This window comes from Equus asinus, chromosome X (assembly GCF_041296235.1).
Source record: "Equus asinus isolate D_3611 breed Donkey chromosome X, EquAss-T2T_v2, whole genome shotgun sequence".
NCBI lineage: Eukaryota > Metazoa > Chordata > Mammalia > Perissodactyla > Equidae > Equus > Equus asinus.
In genome coordinates, this window is record NC_091820.1 from 17,753,680 (window position 1) to 17,775,178 (window position 21,499).

At 36.6% G+C, this 21,499-nt stretch overlaps 1 long non-coding RNA gene across 1 annotated transcript in view; it reads right to left on the reverse strand.

Moving 5' to 3' along the window:
• Positions 1 to 828: 828 nt before the first annotated feature.
• Positions 829 to 21,499, reverse strand: part of LOC123282457 (uncharacterized) — a 779,045-nt gene continuing 758,374 nt past the window's right edge. Inside the window, exons 8-10 of the long non-coding RNA XR_011499914.1 lie at positions 10,683 to 10,786; positions 7,958 to 8,088; positions 829 to 937 (exon numbers count right to left, since the gene is read on the reverse strand). This is a non-coding gene — a long non-coding RNA (uncharacterized lncRNA). The remainder of the gene's footprint in view (positions 938 to 7,957; positions 8,089 to 10,682; positions 10,787 to 21,499) is intronic.

Here is a 21,499-nt window from a genome sequence, read left to right on the forward strand (position 1 = left end):
AGCCTTCTCCCTTGCTGAAGAAACAGGTGAACTTTTGGCCACCTACTCTGCAGCGCACTGATACTTCGGGGATTGGGGATGCATTGGGTTACTAGCGCCTACCTTCATCCTGGGATTCTTTGGGCCACAAACCTGCCTAGTGCTGGAGAACTGTGGTTCCTTTTGCCTAGAGTCTTATCTTCACCTTGGTCCCCCTGGAGAACCTTCTGACCACCAGCCTTCTCATGTGCTGTTTCCAGTTGTCCTTCCAGCCATCAGCCTTCACCCTTGCTGGCGAACTGACATCACTTTTGGCTACTTTCCCTACAGTACACAGAGGCCCTGAGTGCCCATCTGGCCACTAGCCTGCCTTCCCTCTGGGTTTTCTGGGATATTTTGGGTCACAGTCGTGCTTGTGAGAGATGAAACTGTAGTTCATTTTGCCCATAGTCATATTTGCACACTGGTGCCTTTGGGGGAAACTTCTGTGTACCAGCCTGTGGACATGCCTTCCCCTTTGCTGTGGAAGTGAGAACACTTTCGGTCACCTTCCCTGCATGGCACTGATGCCCTAGAGGCCCCATCTGGTCACTAGCCTGCCTGCCCCCTGGCATTCCTGAGATCTTTAGGGACACAAGACTGCCTGCATGCTGGGGAACTGAGGCTCCTTTTGTTTACATCATTTCCTCCTGTGATGCCCTGAGGGGACCCTCGGAACATCCACCTGCCCAGTGCTGTGGTTCTGGCATTCTCAGGCCACCTGCCTTCCTTCTTGCTGGAGAACCAAAGGTACTTTGGGCCATTTTCCTTTAGATGCAGTGGTGCCCTGGTGACCCTTCGATTTTCTTACCTGCTTTGTGCCATGTACTGTTCCCCTGTTCCTTCTGGCCATCAGGCTTTCCCCTTGCTGGGGAATGAAGAACACTCTCAGCCATCTTTCCTGTAGCATGAGGATGCCCTGAGGGAATGTAAAATGGTGCAGCTACTGTCAAAAACAGTTTGGAAGCTCCTCAAAAAGTTAAGCATAAAGTTACCATATGATTTATCAATTATGCTCCCATGTACACACCCAAGAGAATTGAAAATATGTCCATGCAAAAACTTGTACACAAATATTCATAGCAACAGTACTTACTATAGACCAAAAGTGGAAATGACCCAAATGAAAACAACCGATGAATGGATGAACAAAATGTGGTATTAGCCATACAATGGATATTATTCAGCCATCAAAAGGAATGGAATACTGACACATGCTACAGCATGGGCAAACCTTGAAAACTTTATGGTAAGTGAAAGAGGCCATGAAAGATCACGTATTATATAATTCCTTTTATGGTAAAGTCCAGAATAGGCAAATCTATACAGGCAGACAGTGAAATAGTCATTGCTAGGGGATGAGGGGAGGGGAGAATTTGGAGGTATAAAGTTTCTTTTAGAGGTGATGGAAATATTCTGGAATTAGATAGTGGTGATGGTTGCCAACATTGTGAATATCTAAAAACACGCCACTCGATTGTATAGTTTAACATTATTAAAATAGTGAATTTTATCTTGTGTGGATTTTTATCTTAATAAAAAATAAAAATGCATATTTATTCCAAAGTCTCAGCTCAGAAATCTATTCTTTTACATAGCTTTCTATGTGATATTAATGGAGATGCTCCATGGACTAGTGTTTGAGAATAGGGTGAAAAACCATGGATCCTAGGATAATTGTTTCCACCTTACTTTCTAAAAATAAAAGTTGCTACTTACCAAGGGCAAACAAGTCACTTTTTCAAAGATGTGAGTGAAACATAATGATTCTCACAAGATCACTCTGGAATTCTTTTTTAAGAGGATTTTATAGGATTGAACTCCACACAGTGTCAGGGATCCCTGTGGAACAGTATGGAGGACAGTCCACTGATGCTCTCCCAGTGACCACCTAGTAAAGCAATATTGGACGAGTGCTGTTTGTGTGCAGAACTAAAATCAATCCTACTGTAGTTTCTTCCCTATGAGAAACTAAATGAAGGACTAATGGAATAAAGCAAGAGAAAGCTAAAAGAAAAAGAACAGGGTTAACGAATACCTTTGCAAATGCTCTTCTACAACCCTGGGCTTGGCCTGTGAGCAACTCTTCCAAAAGTGCTCATTCTGAGAGATTACTTCAAAGTCACAGCTGTAATCAGATAATGAGATCATGCAACTGAAGTTCCCATGGTTTATGTCAACAAAAGAGATGCTATCCCTGCAACTTCACTTGCCAAAGGGACTGCATTTGGGCTATAAAATAAACATTCCTGAATTATCGGTATAAGAGAATGGACAAAAGTACTGGCTAAATCTACCATACATGGTTAAAGTCAAGTTACAGCACAGAAAATTATGTTTTTATTCTCTCATTTTATTTCATTTGATAGGACAAAAATAATTGTTCTCCAACTGCGTCACTTGCTGTCATATTGTTTCAAGCCCCATTGTGTTGATCTTTAGTACCCATGTATTATGGCCCAATTTTTCTCTTAATGTATTCAGGTATTTATAGAATGCTTAATGTGCCTCAGCTTTGGGGATATGAAGACAAAAACAAAAAAAAAACAACCAAAAAAAAACCAACTTCTCTTTCCAGTAAACTGCCACAGAGTAATAGGGAAGCATGGAAGGCGGTGGTGAATTAAGAGACGGCATTCTTTAGTTTTTCACTTTTAGAGAAATTTCTCAATAATGTTGTTTTCATGAAACTTAGTTTTGAGATAGTAGTTTTAAAATGTATATTCTAAAGTTTAACACAATTCCTTGCCACTGCTTCCCCACCCACCCGGATTATATGGACAGGTCGATGTTGGTGTTGCAGAGAGGAGTCACTGTCCTAAAAATGGATTTAATGTTCTCTCTCTCTCTCTTTTTTTTTTTTTCCGGCTGCAGGAGCAGCATGGGGATGGGCAGAAACCTATTTTCAATGATTTTACCTAAGTTTCCCACTTTTAAGCTGGTCTTTGTATTTGCCAGCCATAGTTATGCTAATCACTGGAATTTTAAGGAATGTAACCTCTTAGGCCTATGATGAGAAAATCCCTGCAAAAAACTTCATTCTTTTGATGTTTAATAAGGCCACTGCCAGTTTTTTTCTTATGGATTTTCTCCCTTGAAGACTAGTTGCAGAGTACACATGGTTCTCTGCTTCTTTGTAGAGAATACCCCAAACCAATACTGCACAGTAACTAATACCTTAAAGAAGATACTAACATAGAGACTATTAACAATACAATGCGAGAATAACCCGCTGCAGTAAAGCAGGGCTTATCTTAGGAATGCAGAAAAGATAAAATATAAGGACAGGCATTAATATAATATGTCGATAATACAATAACTGCAGAAAGACTTTTGCTAAAATCGAACATTTAAAGGTATTTTTAAAAGGAATAGAAGGTTTTCCTACTAATATATATATATAATTAATAGTCCATATCACACACTTGTCATCACTATAATCAATAGCAGATCTCTAGAGGAAGTCCCTGTAAACTCAGGAACAATAATAACAAATATCTATGTTCATTGTTTTTATATAGTAGCATTTTGGAAATTTTTATTAATGTATTAAGTAGTGTGAAAGAAGTAGGAGTAAAAGAAAATAATACACAAAATTATTATTGTGACATGACTTGATTATACTCCTAGAAATACAAAGCCTTCAGCTAAAAATAATCTCTAGTCTTAATGAAAGCTTAATCATGGTAATAGTGTATCATAAATACTCAGAAGTCAATAGTACTATGTACCTTCATAGTAAAGAGAAATAAAACATAATTTTAAAAAAGATCCATTCAATAGAAATATAATGCCCTTAAAAGCAGAAGTAGTAAACATAAGAAATGGGGCCAGCCCGGTGGTGTAGCAGTTAACTGCGCACGTTCCGCTTCAGCGGCCCGGGGTTCACCAGTTCGAATCTCGGGTACGGACACGGCACCACTTGGCAAGCCACGCTGTGGTAGGCGTCCCACATATAAATTAGAGGAAGATGGGCACGGATGTTAGCTCAGGTCTAGTCTTCCTCAGCAAAAAGAGGAGGATTGGCAGATGTTAGCTCAGGGCTAGGCTTCCTCAAAATAAATAAATAAATAAGAAAAGACGTGTGGAAGTTGAATAAATAAAACTGCAAAATTTTATTGGTAATTGAAAAGAGGACCCAAATAAATGGAAAATTGTGACATATTACCAGAAGGAAAGACTAAATATTTTCTCATTTTTCTCTCTAAATTATGTTTTAGATGACCTGGAATTCAGTTCTTAATCTTGAAAGATTTTTTTCCTGGAAATCGGCAATTTTATCCTGGAGTTCAATTTTGAAAACAAATAGCTAACATTTGTAAAGATACATTTGGAAATATGAATCTTCACAAAGGGATGCAGAGCTCCAGAAATGGTAACTACATGAGTAAATATAGAAGATTTTAAAATTTACATCACAATTTAAATTTTTATTTAAATCTTTTCAAAAGTTAATTAGCTATTTTTCATAGAATTGCCATATAATCCAGCAACTCCACTTCTAGGTATATACCCAAAAGAATTTAAAGTAGGAACTCAAACAGATATTTGTACACCAACGTTCATAGTAGCATTATTCACAATAGCCAAAAGGTGGGAACAACCCAAATGTCCATTGTCAGGTGAATGGATAAACAATGTATGGTATATCCATACAATGGAGTATTATTCAGTCTTAAAAAGGAAGAAAATTCTGATTCATGCTACAACATGGATGAACCTTGAAGACATTATGCTAAGTGAAATAAGCCAGACACAAAAAGTACAAATATTGTATGAGTCCACTTATATGAGGAATCAAGAGTAGTCAAGTTCATAGAGACAGAAAGTAGAATAGTGGTTACCAGGGTCTGGGGAGTGGGGAAATGGGGAGTTATTTTTTAATGGGTACAGAGTTTCAGTTTGGGATGATAAAAAAGTTCTGGAGATGGATAGCAGTGATTATTGCACAACAATGTGAATATACTTAATGCCACTGAATTGTACACTTCAAAATGGTTAAGATGTAAATTTGATGTTATGCATATTTTACCACAATAAAAAGATAATCAATTGTTTGAAAAATAATAACAATGTATTATGGAAACACACACAGACCTGAAGGGGAGAAATATAAGTATACTATGGTAAGGTTTTTATTATATGTGAGATTGTGTACAGTTATATGTGAGTGGTATAGAGTTGAAAGTAAACAGATAAGTTAAAGATCTACACTATAAACCATAAACCAGTCACTAAAATAAGAAAACATGAAATGAACCAAATGTCCATTGACAGAAGAATGAATAAACAATCTGGGGTATGTCCATCCAATGGAATGCTGCCTAGCAACAAAATGAATGAACTATTGATGCACACTACAACATGGATGAATCTCAAAACACTTATGTTGAGTGAAATAAGCCAGACAAAAAGGATACATTCTGTATGATTCCATTTATACAGAATTCCAAAAAAATGCAATCTAATCTATAGTAGTTAGTGGTTGCCTGGGGGTGGCAGGAAGAGGCTGTGAAGGGCAAGAGGAACAAGAGGGAGGGAATGCAAAAGGGCACAAGGGAAATTTGGGGGGATGATCTATTCATTAGATATATTCATTATTTTGATTATGGTAGTGGTACACTTTTAAGTATGTGCATTTATTGTATGTCAACTATACCACAATAAAGCTATTAAAATATTAGAACATATTCTATATAAATATAAATAATCATTTTATATCTTTAAGATAGGAAAAGAAGGATAGACAAGTAAAATTGAGATAATTCATTAGCAATGGATAAAAATAAAATGAACATATATACCACACTAAATATGAATGAAAAGTTTTATATAAATAAGCTCCTAATATAAAGAAACAAAATCTAGCAAACATAGAATGGAAAGAAATTGAATTGAATTGATCATTTATCAAAAATTTTGCAGAGGATGCTGACTTTCTAAGTATGAGAGAGATGGCAATAGTCAAAAGAAAAAGATGAACAAATAATTCTGTATATTCTATACAAAAGAAAATAGAAAGCCATCTAGGAAAAATATTTGTAGCAAAAATGCCTGAGGGTGAACACCTCTAAGCTATAAAGGGTCCAAACAAATAGATCAATTTTTTTGTGTGTGTGAGGAAGATTGGCCCTGAGCTAACATCTGTTGCCAGTCTTCCTCCTTTTACTTGAGGAAGATTGTTGCTGAGCTAACATTTGTGCCAATCTTCCTCTAATGTGGGATGCCGCCACAGCATGGCCTGACGAGAAGTGCTAGGTCCATGCCAGGGATCCCAACCTGCAAGCCCTGGGCCACTGAAGCAGAGCATGTGAACTTAATCACTATGCCATCGGGCTGGCCCCAGAAATGGATCAGTTTTAAGATCAACAAATAAATAGGAAAAAGACGTGAACAATTCACAAAAGATAAAATTCAACAAGTAAATGTTCTGTAAAAAAGTGCGAACATTTTTCCCCTACTTAATTAGTAAAGCCTTAAAAATGAATACTGGTAAGTATATGTTAACTCTGATACCCTTTACTGCTGCCTTGAGTATTAGTATAAACTTTATAGAATGTAACAGCTTTAGTTTTTAAGAACTATAAATCTATTAAAATCCTTCAGAATAGTAATTTTCCTTCTGGGACTAATAAGGAAATAATCCAAATTCTAGAACAGTCTTATGCATTAATATATTTTTCAAATAACAATGAAAATTAAAAACAACCCAAAGAACTAAAATAGGAGACTTGCTAATTAAATTAGGGTCTAACTGCTCAATGGAATATTTAAAGGCATTAAACAAAACACAGACACTATATAGCAATATGGAAAGGCATATAATGCTAGGTTTTAAAAGCATGATATTAAATTTTATGCACTCCATGGTTACAATAATGTAAATATTTTAATGCACTAAATGCAAAAAGTAAATATAAAACTGATAGCAGTAGATTGGTGGGTAATTTTTCTATTTTTTTAACTTTAGTGTTCTCATATTATTTTTATATTTAAAAATTAAAAACAGTTCATGACAAACCATTTTACAGTAAGTGAAGTATAAATACCAAGAATCTTTGAAAAACATTTATGGGTAAGTAGCAATATAAACACAAGAGCTTTTGGTGTGCAAGTTGAGCATTTTTGGGTTAATTTTCTCGAACTCGTTTTCTTCCTAGGTACACTGATCTCTAAAGGCCCTGTACATCTCAGATTTTATGATTCTCAGTGCTCCATCAATACTAATTAAGTTAAGCTGGGTTTCCACTGATTTTCTTTGTCTATTTGCGGACTACAAAATGCTAAACCAAACAGATTACACAAATGGATCCAACTGATCAATTCAATGAAAATTCAAGGTGCTAATTGTGCACTATATTGCTTAAAGAAAGCTAAATGGATCTTGGTTCTTTAAGGGATTCTTTCACACTTTGGTTAAACCTTGAGGTGAGGTATAGGCACTGACCAGGATCTGGCTCTTCCTACAACGTTAAAAACGAACACTTTGGAGTTTCAGAGCCACCCTTCAATGCAAATCACACTGATTAGTAATCCTATTATAATTTTGGAGGGCTCAGATGCAAAGAACTAGAAGATCTTTGCTTAGTGTACTTCTTATTAACTCTCAGAATGGCTTTCTTTGACCATCCTTTCCAAAATAGCCAACCCTCTTGTGTAAGGCTACATCCCATAATCTTATTTTATTTCTTCACAGCACTTATTACTATATGAAATTATTTTATTAATTTTTTCTTTACTCACAAGATCTTATCTGTCTTATTGACTGGAATATCCCCTAGTCTAGAACCCTGCATGGTACGTAGAAGGTGTTCAATTAATAATTGTTGAATGAATGAATCTGACACCAGTAATGGTAAGGAACCAGCCATAATAGGCTGAATAGGGATGATTCCATAACCTATCATCCAGGACAAGATGAAGGTTAAGCAAGACTCACCCAAGACTGAAGTTGGGACCGAAGAGGACAGCCCAATGGGATGAAAAACTCCCAATCTTCATTGTGGAAAGTGGTTGGCACCAGGGTATTCGACAAGATGGGCTGATGCATAATGAGAAATCTTTTCTATTCTGTGATCAAGGAGTAGGGTAAAGAGGTAAGGCAATTTGATCGTCACAATTATTAGGCTCATTTTGGAAGCTCTCAGGAACCACCAAAACTTAGAGGTAGGTGAAGGTTGGTATCTTTCCTACAACTTGGTAATAAAAGAAAGTCTCAGACCAAATCCTGTTACACACAGACATTTATTAATAAGCAGGCAAGAAGAGCCATATAATGCCAAACTAAAGAAATCCTAGAATTCTTTTCTTTCTGGTGCTCCATAAGTAAGCTGCATAAAATGTTCACCTGAGACATACATATTATTGTAGTGGTGGGATTGACTAACCATCCACTATAAAGAGAGGATCAAGAATATTCCAGAACAACAACTGGGTTCTGGGTTTAGGGTTAAACATGTACCAAAACTAATGGCAAATTTCAAGGGCTTGCTAGATTCTCATACCTTGTTTACTCAAAGATGAGTAGTGTCTTTAAGGTATTTTAACAAATAAATACATCTTGAATACCATCAATTTCATCTATGAGAGCCCAATTCTAACATCTCTTAGCCTAATTAGAAAGCTATAAATTTCACCAATGAAAATCCAGTTCTACCATTGATTATACTATTAGCAAAACTTCTAGTGTTGATGGGAGTTATAGTGGAGACATTTGTAGTAGCCATCCTTGGAGTCGCCTTTCTTATAAATTGTTACCTCACCATTCCTGGGATATGGACTCCTGATTAGGATCACTGATTGCTCCTAAGGGTAGATTAAAACCGACACATTTGCATCATGCAGTCTATGCTGAAGTATTTTAAAGAAAATTACAGACATTATAAATGGTATTTCTGTTCATAACCAAGAGGGCCTTAACCAGTGAGCTAGGGGTAGAATGAGGAAGCATACTGGAGGAAATACTGAAAAATGTAAGGCCATAAGAACCAAGCAGGGATCAAAGACAGGCAACAATTTCATGTCAGGGCAGAAAGCTAGCCAGGTAACTGAGCAATCCATAGAGGGGCCACTAGTATGAGTGGGTCCTACCTAGAAAAGGGAAAAAAAGGCAGGGGTGAGACATTAAATCAGGAGCAACATGGAGAAGCAGGGCTTCTCTCCTGGGGCACAAAATCTTCACTCTGATCTTGGCACTGGAAAGCCTGAAGAGTCCTGGAAGTCAACAATTGTATGAAATCGTGATTTCATTATAAGTCCCACTGCCTTATGGAGGAAATGAAGAGAAACGATAAGGGCTGAAGTTTCTTGAGCTTGTATGCATGTATACAGGAATATACACTTATCTGGAGTACAGGTTACCAGTCATATTTCATTGTAACTCTTTTCCTTTGTAATTCTATATATTTTCTTTTATGAATTTAAAAGCATTCTGAGACGTGTCCACAGGCTGCCAAAAGATTTCATAGCATAAACAATGTTAAGAACTCCTGGATGTGTATGTATGTGTGTGTGTGTGTATGTGTGTGTGTGTATTTGTGTGTTGGAAGATATTTATGAGGACTCAGAAGTTGAGTGAAGCTAAACCTATTGGTAGGGTGGGGGTGGTCATCAGAAGACCCATCAACATGGAACAGGGGAAGATGAAGCAGGTGTTTGGGTATGAGGCAGGAGACAGTCTTGCCATTTATATCCAAATTAAATCAAGTAAAATTTAATCATACGGGGAAAGGCTGCCATAAAGGGCTAACATCCATTGATGGAGATGTATAGAAGAGGATAGATTGTATATATATGAACCTCATCTAACAAAGCAGCTCATCCTCTTCTTTTAGAGTCCACATCCCAAAACTGTGTCTTAGAAGCTGACTTATATACACAGATTCAAGTGCAAGTAGTTTATTTAGGGTATGATCTCAGGAGACACAGTAGTAGAATGGGGAAGTGAAACAAAGAATGGAATCCAGACAACAAAGTTATATTATTATTACTGTGGGCAACTGGAGCTTAATCTCACTGGGGGACCCAGGAGGCCTCAGAGTTATCCCACCTGAGGAACAACGGCACTGAGATATTTATTTACCAATTTCTGTCAGTCACTGGTCAAAGGCTGTTCTTGTAGAGAGGCATTTATCTCTTGGCATTTCTGGCCTCATGAACGTATGGGGGAGCAGAAGTCCTGAGGAGTTTAAGGCCAGAGAAAGTCAGAGCAAAGAGAGGCAGATGCTGGCAGTTGGCAGGGCACTGAAATATAAGGGCTGAGGGGATATGAGTCTACTGGGGGGCCTGGTTTGAGGGGGAATCTGCCATACTTGATAAGTAAGAGTTGCAATTAACTCTATATATGAGGGCGTCTGGAGTCAGATTAAGAGGGAATTCAGGTTTTTTGTGCCCTCTCTCCTTATTCCAGCTTCCTTAACCATTTCTGTAGCCCTCCTCCTCTGTGGCAAAGCAAAAGAAGAGGTAGGCAGTCAAAAATTTCTTCTCCGAAATGATTTTTATAGTTCTCAGAGTCTGAGAAGTATATCCTTGGCTGTTACCAGAGGTAAACATTGAAGCTGTACCCAGACAGCAGCACTATTTGTCTTCATTACAAGTGGGGGGATAGCGTGAGTGGAATTAATTGAAGGTTGTACATCTAAGGCACTTAGAGAGTCCCCTCTTACCAGTCAGAGAAGGGAGAATCTTCTATTCAGCTCAAAGCTCACGCTGTTCTCCATCCTCTTGGATGACTCATGAGAATGGATCTTTTCAAAGGCATTAATGGGGCCTGTGGAAAGAAAAATGGTATTAAAAGCATGATGAAATTAAAAGCAAAACAAAACAAAACAAAACTCCTGGCATCTGTGCCCTGAAACATCATCCAATTCCTATGATAAGTGCATCAAACACAGAGTTTCACTTGGGAGCGCTTGTGGTCCTGGCATTCTTCCCTTCTTGAAGCTACAGAGAACCATCCCTGTGCCCAGGTCATTGGATAATAAAGTTTATGTTGCTATTACTGACATTGATTTTTGCCCTCATCACAAAATGTTGTGAGAAAGCCAGATTTCTGTGAGTAGTCACAAAGACTTGAATTTCAGAAGGGGAAAGTTTTTTTTTCTTTAAAGGATATTTTATTATTAGCCCTCAAACTGCTCTTTTCTGGGCAAGTGCGTGAAGCCTAGAAAACATTTTAAAGCTGTAATTATAGGGGGCTAGTCCATGCTAAATGGACTGTGATAAGCCTCTTGCTGTAGCTGGGCCTCCAAAGTTTTAATCAGGTCAGAAGAGAAGGAATTAACCCTTTATAATCTGAAAATTGGGTTTTGAAATTGATTTTTGCCTTTAAAAAATTTGTTTGTCTTCAAGACTATACAGAAAAGCTTTTAGAACCTATTCTGGGCTCAGAAGTAAGGTTTCTTGCGAATGTGTGTATCTACACATTTCTATTGACCCCTTTCTAGTCGAAAATCTCTAGAGAGAAGAACATCTTAATCAGAAATGGCAGTAATGATTCACAAATGCAAATGGAGGCTTTTTTCTCACTAAGTAACTGAAATATTTTTATAGTGATCACTGAAACTCTGCTTTCAGATCTAGAGGTCAGAGTTTACCTGCTATTATTCCCTAATCTAATGCATCTCTGTAGGGAAGTACCTAGTATTTTCATAGGATCTTTGGTTTGAAATGATAGGAAGACTTGCCATTTTGAAGAACAACAGTGACTGATGATTTATTGGAGATTAGATAGGCTTCATTTATGTGGGTGATGATGCCAAAATGAGGAAAGAATATGAGATATTATTTCATCCAAAATGGCCTCTGATAATGTTCAGCAAAATATCTAGCTGTCTTTCTGGTAGGAAAACTGAGGATTTCACAATGTTTTTGTTTTTTATTTTTGCCGTGACCTTTATTGGGGTCTGCCTCTGAGGACATACACACATGGATATGAGTCAGTTGAGAAGGTAGCTCAACCTGGCCTTGGAGAAGTCACTTGGTAACTGAGAATAAGTTTGCTTATCTAGCAAATGATGGCTTCTCTGAGGTCCTTTCTTCGGTTACAGCCAGTGTTCTGCCTATATCACACAGCTTTGCACTTATCTGGTGGATAAGCTAGTCAGAGGGGAAAGGGAGACTCTGAGAAAGAGGAAGAGAAAGGAAAATACAAATGAGGAATATTTTACTCCCTTCTTCTGGAAAGAGTTTTGTTAGCTCAATTCTGATTTACAGTAAAGAAGGGGAGACTAGTCTACTTCATTATTTCTTTTATACCTAAGAAGGCTGTATAAACATTGTTTCTGAGGCTCACAAAGGAAAATGAAGAGAAAAATGTCTCTATTGCTAACTCATTTCCCTCAACGGCTGAAATATTTTCTCTAGGATTCCAGACAAGCGTACGAATGGGAGGTTAAGAAGTATTTGGATTGGGGTAACAGCAACTTTGCCGCAGGGACTAGACATGCAGGGACATGCATCTCCTTTCCCTTATTTCCTCACAAAGTAGAGGACTGGGGCCGGCCCCTGTGGCCGAGTGGTTAAGTTCATGCATTCTGCTTCGGTGGCCCAGGTTTTCACTGGATCGGATCCTGGGTGCGGACATGGCGCCACTTGTTAGGCTATGCTGAGGTGGCGCCCCACATGCCACAACCAGAAGGATCTACAACTAAAATATACAACTATGTACTGGGGGGACTTGGGGAGCAAAACAGAAAAAAAAAAGAAGATTGGCAACAGTTGTTAGCTCAGGTGCCAACCTTTAAAAAAAAAAGTAGAGGGCTAGACATTGAAGACCAAATTACCAGTGTACTGCATTAGCATGGTAATAATTCAGCTGATTGGGCCAACATATCTTTCTTCTAATAGACTAGGAAGATACTTTTTGTTTCAGGCCTACTAGTTAAATGGTTTTCTTTTTTATTAACTCTATGCCATAAAGTTCTATGCAAAGGTTCTTAAATTAGTTGCACATAAACACACATGCCCCTTTAACGTGGATTTCTTACTTACAAGTAAAATTTTGGTGGGTATAAGCCCACAGATTGTTTTGAAAAAGCTACATAAACGGAATTGGGCACAGTTGAGAGTTGCTCACTACTTCAACAACAGAGAGACTATTAGTCAACTTTTATCATATTTTCAGAACCCCCAGGGAAATGTAATTTTAAATATTGGGTCTTTAATGAAGACCAAATTATTCAATATTAAAACTCAACACAGTTGAAAATAGCATCCCATTAAGGTTTTTAAAACTGTCAGCTTTGATTCTTTTTAATTTGAATTTATTTTTCTCCAGTATATTAGCTATATAATATGCAAACAACCTCATCATTAATATTCACTCAATCCGATGCCTCTGATGTAACCAGATGCTAGCAGAGCAGCATCTCTGTAGAACTGAATACTCTCTGAATTAAGAAAATTGTCCATAATGAGTCTAGCTACAATGCACATAAAATGTAACCCTATCGCACATGGACTTAGCATTTACAGGAAAATTCATTAAATTAGCCCAAGAAAGAAAGACAAAAGGGCACATTTCTCTACATTGATGGAAATCATAGATTTTTTTAAACTGAGGCTCTAGTTGCCAGGGATGGATGGGATCCCACTTTCTAAATGTCTATACATTGGAGACAGAATTGATAGTCTTATTAGTCTGTCCTTTGTGTACTTAAAACATCCCAAGTCTCGGTGCTAAAAGATTTATGCATCATTTTATATTTATAACTCATTTCTATTCATTACTCTTCAGAGTGGCTGTAAGAAGGCTGTTCTGGTTCTGGCCCCAGGTTTCAGAGAGGACAACAGCTACTGAGAAATGATGTGATGGGATGGAAGCCTGCAAATGACAGTGGTAGGATCGTAACTGAGCTTTTATTGTCTCTTTAGAATATGTGATCAGAAGTAAAAGAGAAACTTTGGAGATGCAAAGGATTTTGCTCGGATTGGATAAATTCCCCCAACCTTGGTAGCTAGCACCTTATCCACTATTGTTAGACGCTTGGAAGGCTACACTTGCCCTTAGAGGTCTCCTTGGGGCTATGCGTTGTGGCTACTAAATTAGGGGAACAGGTAGAGGGAGATGGTTGCTATTTATCAGCCCTAAACTTTCTCTCCATATCATCATTCTCTGACACCATATACTTAAAGATGGAAAGAAGAGGCCAACGTAATAATATAATGTTGAGTTATCCATCAGTAAACAAAATGTAACTGTGTGATTTTCATCTACTCTTAAGTAAGAGGAAACAAGTGGGCACTATATTACACTGATAATCCTAAAACTTACTCTGCTGGAAATTTCACAGAAAAAGACAAGTTAACCATCACGACTTCTTTGTGTAAGAATGGGTTTGCTCCCATGTATGTGCTCTTGGGAGGAACACACCATGAAATTGTCGTGGCATTGTTTCCAAAAATATTTTTTCTAAAGATACTGTTCTGTAAAGTTAAAAAAAATTTAATTGTGGTAAAATACACATAACATAAAATTCACTATTTTAACCATTTTTAAGTATACAGTTCAGTAGTGTCAAGTAAATTCACATTGTTGTGAAACCAATCTCTAGAACTCTTCATCTTGCAAAACTGAAACTCTATACCCACTAAACAACAACTCCTTGTTTCCCTCTCCCCTCAGCCCCTGACAACCACCATTGTATTTTCTTTGTCTATGAGTTTGACTACTCTGTGTACTTCATATAAGTGGAATCATACAGTATTTGCTTTTTTGTGACTGACATTTCACTTAGCATAATGTCCTTAAGATTCATTCATGATGTAACACGTGTCAATTTCCTTCCTTTTTAAGGTTGAAAAATAATCCACTGTATGTTTATACCACATTTTGTTTATCCATTCATCCATAGATGGACAGCTGGGTTACTTCCACCTTTTGTCTATTGTAAATAATACTGTTATGAACATGGGTGTACAAATATCTCTTCAAGACTCTGCTTTCAATTCTTTGGGGCATATACTCAGAAGTGGAATTGCTGGATCATGTGGTAATTCCATTTTTAACTTTTTGAGAAACTGCAATACTGTTTTCCATAGTGGCTGTACCATTTTACATTTCTACCAGTAGTGCATAAGGGTTCCAATTTCTCCATGCCCTCACTGATATTTGTTATTTACTGGTTTTTTTTTTGATAGTAGCCATTCTAATGGGTGTGAGGTGGCCTCTCATTGTGGTTTTGACTTGCATTTCCCTAATGATTAGTTAGCATTGAGCATCTTTTCATGTGGTTGTTGGATTTTGTATATCTTCTTTGGAGAAATGTCTATTCTAGTCCTTTGCCTGTTTTAAAATCAGGTTGATTTTGTTGTTGTTGAGTTGAGTTGAGTTTTGGAAGTTGTGTAGGGAAAGGGTCCTATGGTCAAAGAGTTTGGGAAACCCTGATTGTTTTATCACCTTCTTGAAGATTTGCTGTACCTATATCATGTTAAAGGCTCCAAGAATTACTACAGTAAAGAAATTGCTAAGTCTGTGTAACACAGTATTTTACATACATAGCTACTGTGGAACCATTTGGCACTGAACACTTATTCCCCTCTTGAGCCAGTGGGAAGCCACTGAATGCAATTTGTGAAAAGCTCTTCTAAGGGTTTAAAAAAACAATAGTTCATGAAGAAATATTTCCATATGAGAAGGAATGCCCATTGTAGCAGGATTCATCATGTTTTGTCTCCCACCCAGACAAGCTTTTATCTTTCATCACTTTGAAGATATTTATTGAGTGCTTATTCAGTGCTGGGAATATGAAAAAAATAAGTTATAGTCACTTCAAGAATCTTTATGGAGAGGTAAATAATTATAGTAGAATTTGGTAAAGATGCTGTGATAATGGTAAGACATATTATCTTAGGTTATTTGGTTGCAAGTAACAGAAAGTAAATCAAACTAGTTTTGGCAAAAGAAAGGAATGTGTTATAAGGATGCAGAGGTGTCTCATGAAACTCAAGGGCAGGAATGCAGTCAGCTTAGGAAAGACCTGGAAAGCAGCCGGGACTCTATTTATCCTTTCTTGTCTCTGAGGGTCTGTATAAATCTACTATGCACAATATTCTTTTTCTATGACTGCCACAAAGCTTTTTACTTTACATATTATAGTTGCATGCACTTGCAGAGAATTTTTTTTTTCAGTTCCAATTCTAAATTCCAAGGCAAGAAAGTGACTGACTCAGCACGTATCAAGTGTCTATACATGGCTCAGTCAACTGTGGCCAGTGGGATGGAGTCACATACCAAAACATGGCTGCTATGGACCCAACATCTTCTCCAACTTCATCTCTTGTCATTTCCTGCATACATTCCATGTTCTACATATACCAACAATGATTTTTTATTGAAGAAACCAAAAATAATCAATATAAAAGTTTACTATTGATAAGCTAATTCTGGATAAACATTCGAAGCCTTACCTACCTACCAGCAGGTAATGGAAAAGTACAATCCATTTACATTAATAATAAAAAGACAATTTAAATAAAGATTATTCTTAACAAGAATGTGCAAGACTGAAAATTTAAAAATTTAAATGGCAAGCCATTCATCTTGGCTGAAATATCTAAATTGGATTTTCTAGAAGTTGAATTCTGGAACTCACTTACTGCCATCCTATATGTCTCTCTCTTTTACACCAACTTGGATAAAAAGTGAGAACAGTCATTGAAGTAAACCACCCAGCCCCAATAAGACAGAGAGTAGATATTCATTTGCTAACTATGCTGTCATCTGCCTTTATATATGTTAGCAACTTGAACTAATTGTTGAGGTAATGAGTAAGCAAGAGAGGATTTAGGCAATTTCAGGAAAGACAGATTAGTTCCCAGAAGCCAGAGAACAATAAATCAAAGTGGATTCCAGGTCTGAAAAGTTGGCAGAGAGCAAATTAATCACATACATAAAATATTTCAGTTAAATTCTGTTCACTTGCGGTTCTGTCTTTTCTTAATTTGCAATTTGAGAGGAAATTTGTAGATTCGGAAAGGGAAATATTTGGGAATAATGTTTTACATATTTCATAGGAAAGCATCTTCATCTCATGGATTTTTTTTCTTTTTCCTGAGGAAGATCAGTCCTGAGCTAACATCTGCTGCCAATCCTCCTCTACTTCATATGTGGGATGCCTACCACAGCATGGCTTGCCAAGCGGTGCCATGTCTGCACCCGGGATCTGAACCGGTGAACCCCGTGCCGCCGAAGTGGAACGTGTGCACTTAACTGCTGTGCCACCAGGCTGGCCCCTACCTCATGGATTTTTAGAAAATTTATTCTATGGATGATTTCTAAAAAATATTGTATTTTTACTATAGGAATTAGACAGTTTAACTTAGGTAACAAAAATCCTAAATTAGGTATCCCATTCTTTAAACCTGTTATATTACCTTGGTCTGCTAAAATTTATGCTCTTCACTCACTTCCTCTTCAAATAGTTTAAATTCCTGAGGTTACATAGTGGTGTTTTCTCTTCTATGCTGTGAGGCTCTAACTCTTTAACCCTGTGAAAACCACTTATTTTTTAAAGATGCTGATTTATTGAGGGACACAGTTACTTGAATCCTAGGTGCTCAAAGTTTTATTATATTTCTCACTGCAGACATTGGAAAATTATCATTTTTGAATCACAATTGAGTGAAAATGGCCCATTGTTTGCCTTGTATTATTTAGACTCAAATATTATTTTTTGGCAAAGTAGAGAATAAAAGTAATTTCAGGAGAAAACTAAGTGATTTTCCCCCTTTTCATTTGAATTTGGGTATATATATATATATATATATATATATATATATATATATATACACTAACTCCTATGATTAAAGTTCTAACAGCAGAAATGTATAGGATATTAAAACTCTCGTAATAGTTTTAACAGAGAAGCATATTCATGGCATCATCAAATCTCTTGAAGACATTTTATTTTAACATGTAGACAGATTCATTCATTTATTGATCCATTCAACAAATTAGACTGTTAACTGGTTTCAGGCTTTCAGGATTTTCCATCCATGCTTTAAATCAGGGGTCAGCAAACTATGGCCTGCAGGCCAAATCCAGCCAATTTCTTGTTTTTGTAAATAATGTTTCACTGGAACACCACCACCACCACCAACCTCATTCATTTACGTATTGTCTCTGGCTGCTTTGACACTACAAAAGAGTTGATTAGTTGCAACAGAGCCCGTATGGCCTGAAAAGCTGAAAATCTTTACTATATAGCCCTTTAGAGAAAAACTTTGCAGGGAATTCCAGTTTCAGCTCCAAAATATAAAGATCTTGGAAGTTGTCACTCCTGTCCTTATAACTCCTGTCCTTTCAGTTGAGGACACTGAAAGTCAACAACTTTTCGAGGACCTCTCAGAGAACTAAGGTTACAGGACAAACTGCTAACCCCAAATTTAGAGAGACAGGTGAATGTAGAGTCATTGTCAAGATTTGTTTACCTGGAGCAGAAGCCACTGGGACCATGAACTGATAGGAACACTTAAATGGTAATCTTCACTAATTGCTGGAGGCTGAATATGGACTAGCATGAGAATAAGAAAATCCTGAGGTCTTAGGGGGCTCCCAGACTTTCATGGAATTTACCTCTAGAAACATCAGCAGTGTGAAACAGTAAGAAAGTTGTCCTTGAGGTTCTGGCAAGGAGAGGAGAAAAGTAACCATTATGAAATATGCCCAGAGCATTCTCTATAACAAAGGCCTTGTCCCACATGGGAAAAGGACATTCTCTCATTCCAGCTACCTTTAGCTTTCCTGTCTCACTCAAAGAGAGTAAGCTAAGGAACACTTGTGAAGGTCACAGCCTGGGGACACAGGTCCAATAAAAAACTGATATTTAATCATAAGGTAATAGCATGATTTCCCTCTCCCACCCCTTACCACCACATCAAACAGGAATCTAGTATAATAACAGTGAATTAAGGTGAATGAGCTGCAAGACACAGACTTTCTCTGAGAAGGAGTATTTAGGGAAGCCCAAAGTCTAGAGAAGAGACAAAGACAAAGGCACAAGAAGAATTTGAATCCTCTGGCCCCTACAGCTGCAACAAATATTAAACACAGCCCAACCCCTAACCAGATTAACATAATGCTAAAAGCCTATTTCTTTCCGTTTCTATTACTCAATGAATCATGCCTAGCTTTCAACAAAAATTTAAACGGCATTCTAAAAGACAAGATAAAATGTTCTGAAGAATATATGAACAAGATAAAATATTCTAGGCAAGTACCAGAACAACACTCAGATATGAAATAGATGTTGGAATTATCAGACAGGGAATGATTAATATCTTAAGGGTTCTAATGAAAAAAGTAGATAACAAGCAGAAACATGGGTAATGCAAGCAGAGAAGTGGAAACTCTAAGAAAGAATCAGAAGAAAACACTAGAAATTATAAAAAGCACTGTAATGGAAATAAGGAATGTCTTTGACAGGGCTGAGTAGAGGACCAGTGAGCTTAAAGATAGGTCGATAGAAACTTCCCTAATGGAAAATCAAAGAGAAAAAAAAGAATGAAAAGTCATAACAGAATATTCAAGAACTGTGGGACAATTTCAAAATGTATAACATATATGTAATTGGAAAAGGAGAAAGAAGAAGGTGAAGAAAGAAAGACTAGAGCAGAAGAAATTTTTGAAGTAAGAAGACTAAGAATTTTCCAAAATTAATGACAGAAACCAAACCACAGATCCAGGAAGCTAGACATCAAACAGGATGAACACCAAAAATATCATACTTATTTATATCATATTTTAAACTGATAGAAAAGAAAAGGCAAAGAAAATTTTGAAAGAAACCAGAGGGGAAGAAACATCCTACCTATAGAGGAACAAGGATAAGAATTACAGTATACTTCTTGTCAGAAACCATGCAAACAAGAAGAAAATGGAATGAAAAACACCAACACAAGATTCTATATCCAGAAAATTATCCTTCAAAAGTGAAAGAGAAATAAAAACTTTCTCATACAAACAGTAACTGAGAGAATTCATGACCAGCAGACCTGCCTTGCAAGAAATATTAAAAGAAGTTCTTCAGGGAGAAGGAAGATGATATAAGTCAGAAACTTGGATCAAAATAAAGAAAGGAAGAGTGTCAAAGAAGGAATAAAGGAAGACAAAAAATTTTAGTTTTTACATTCCTTATTGAACTAAAGTATAATTCTTTGTGTAAAGTACTACTAGTAACAATGGATGGTAACAACGGATAAGTGAACTGAATGACAGCAATATCATAAAGGAAGTGAGGGAGGAATCGAGAATACTTAGTTATGACATACTTGCAATACAACTGAAGCACTATAGTGTTATTTGAAGGTAAATTTATGTTAGTTAAAAATATATATAGCAAGCTCTAGAAAAACTGCTAAAACTTTATAAAAGTAAATATAATTGATATGTTAAGAGTGAAGATGCAACAGAATCATATAAAATGATCAATTAAAAGCAGAGAAAGCAGAAAAAAGAAGAGCAAAAAGGAAATGAAAATAAAATCAATAGAAAGCAGTTATAAATATGGTAGATATTAATCCAACTACATCAATAATCACTTTAAATGTGAATAGTATAAAAGCATCAATTAAAAGACAGAGATTGTCAGAATGGATTAGAAAAAAGACTCAACTATATATTGTCTATAAGACACCCACTATAAGTATACTCAGATAGGTTAAAAATAAATTGATGGAGAAATATATACTATACTAACACTAATAGAAAAAGGTGGAGTAGCTACGTTAATTTAAGATAAAACAGACTTCAGAATAAGAAAATTAACAAGGATAATGAAGGGCACTACCTAACAAGAAAGAAGTAAATTCTCTAAGAAGAGATAGCAATAGTAAATGCCTACGTACCTAACAAGAGAGGGTCAAATATATGAGGCAGAAACTTTCAGAACTGAAAGAAGAAATAGAGACTTCAAGATTTGCCTCTGTCAGTAACTGATAGGTCAAGCAGCCAGAAAATAGGTAAGAATAGGTTGATCAACTTGATCTAATTCACATTTATGAAGTACTTCTTCTAACAACAGCAGAAAACATATTCTTGTCAAGTTCACATGGAACATTCTTCAAAACAGAACACATGTTGGGCTGCAAAACACACATTAACAAATTAAAAGAATTGGTATCATACTCTGAGTCATACTACTCAGACCACAATGGAATTGAATTAGAAATCAACAACAAAAAGATAGCTGGAAAATCCTCAAATATTAGGAAATTAAACAACATACTTCTCAAAACCACAAGAGTCAAAGAAGACTCAAGAGAAATTAAAAACTATTTTGAACTAAATGAAAATGAAAATACAACTTATCAAAATTTGTGGGATGCAGTAAAAGCAATACTTAGAGGGAAATTTATAGCAATAAAAGCATATATTAGAAAAGAAGAAAGATCTAAAATCAATAATCTAGGTAAGTGTCTGCTTTAGGAACATGAGAAAAAAGAGCAATTTAAGCCTAAAGCAAGAAGAAAACAAATAATAAAA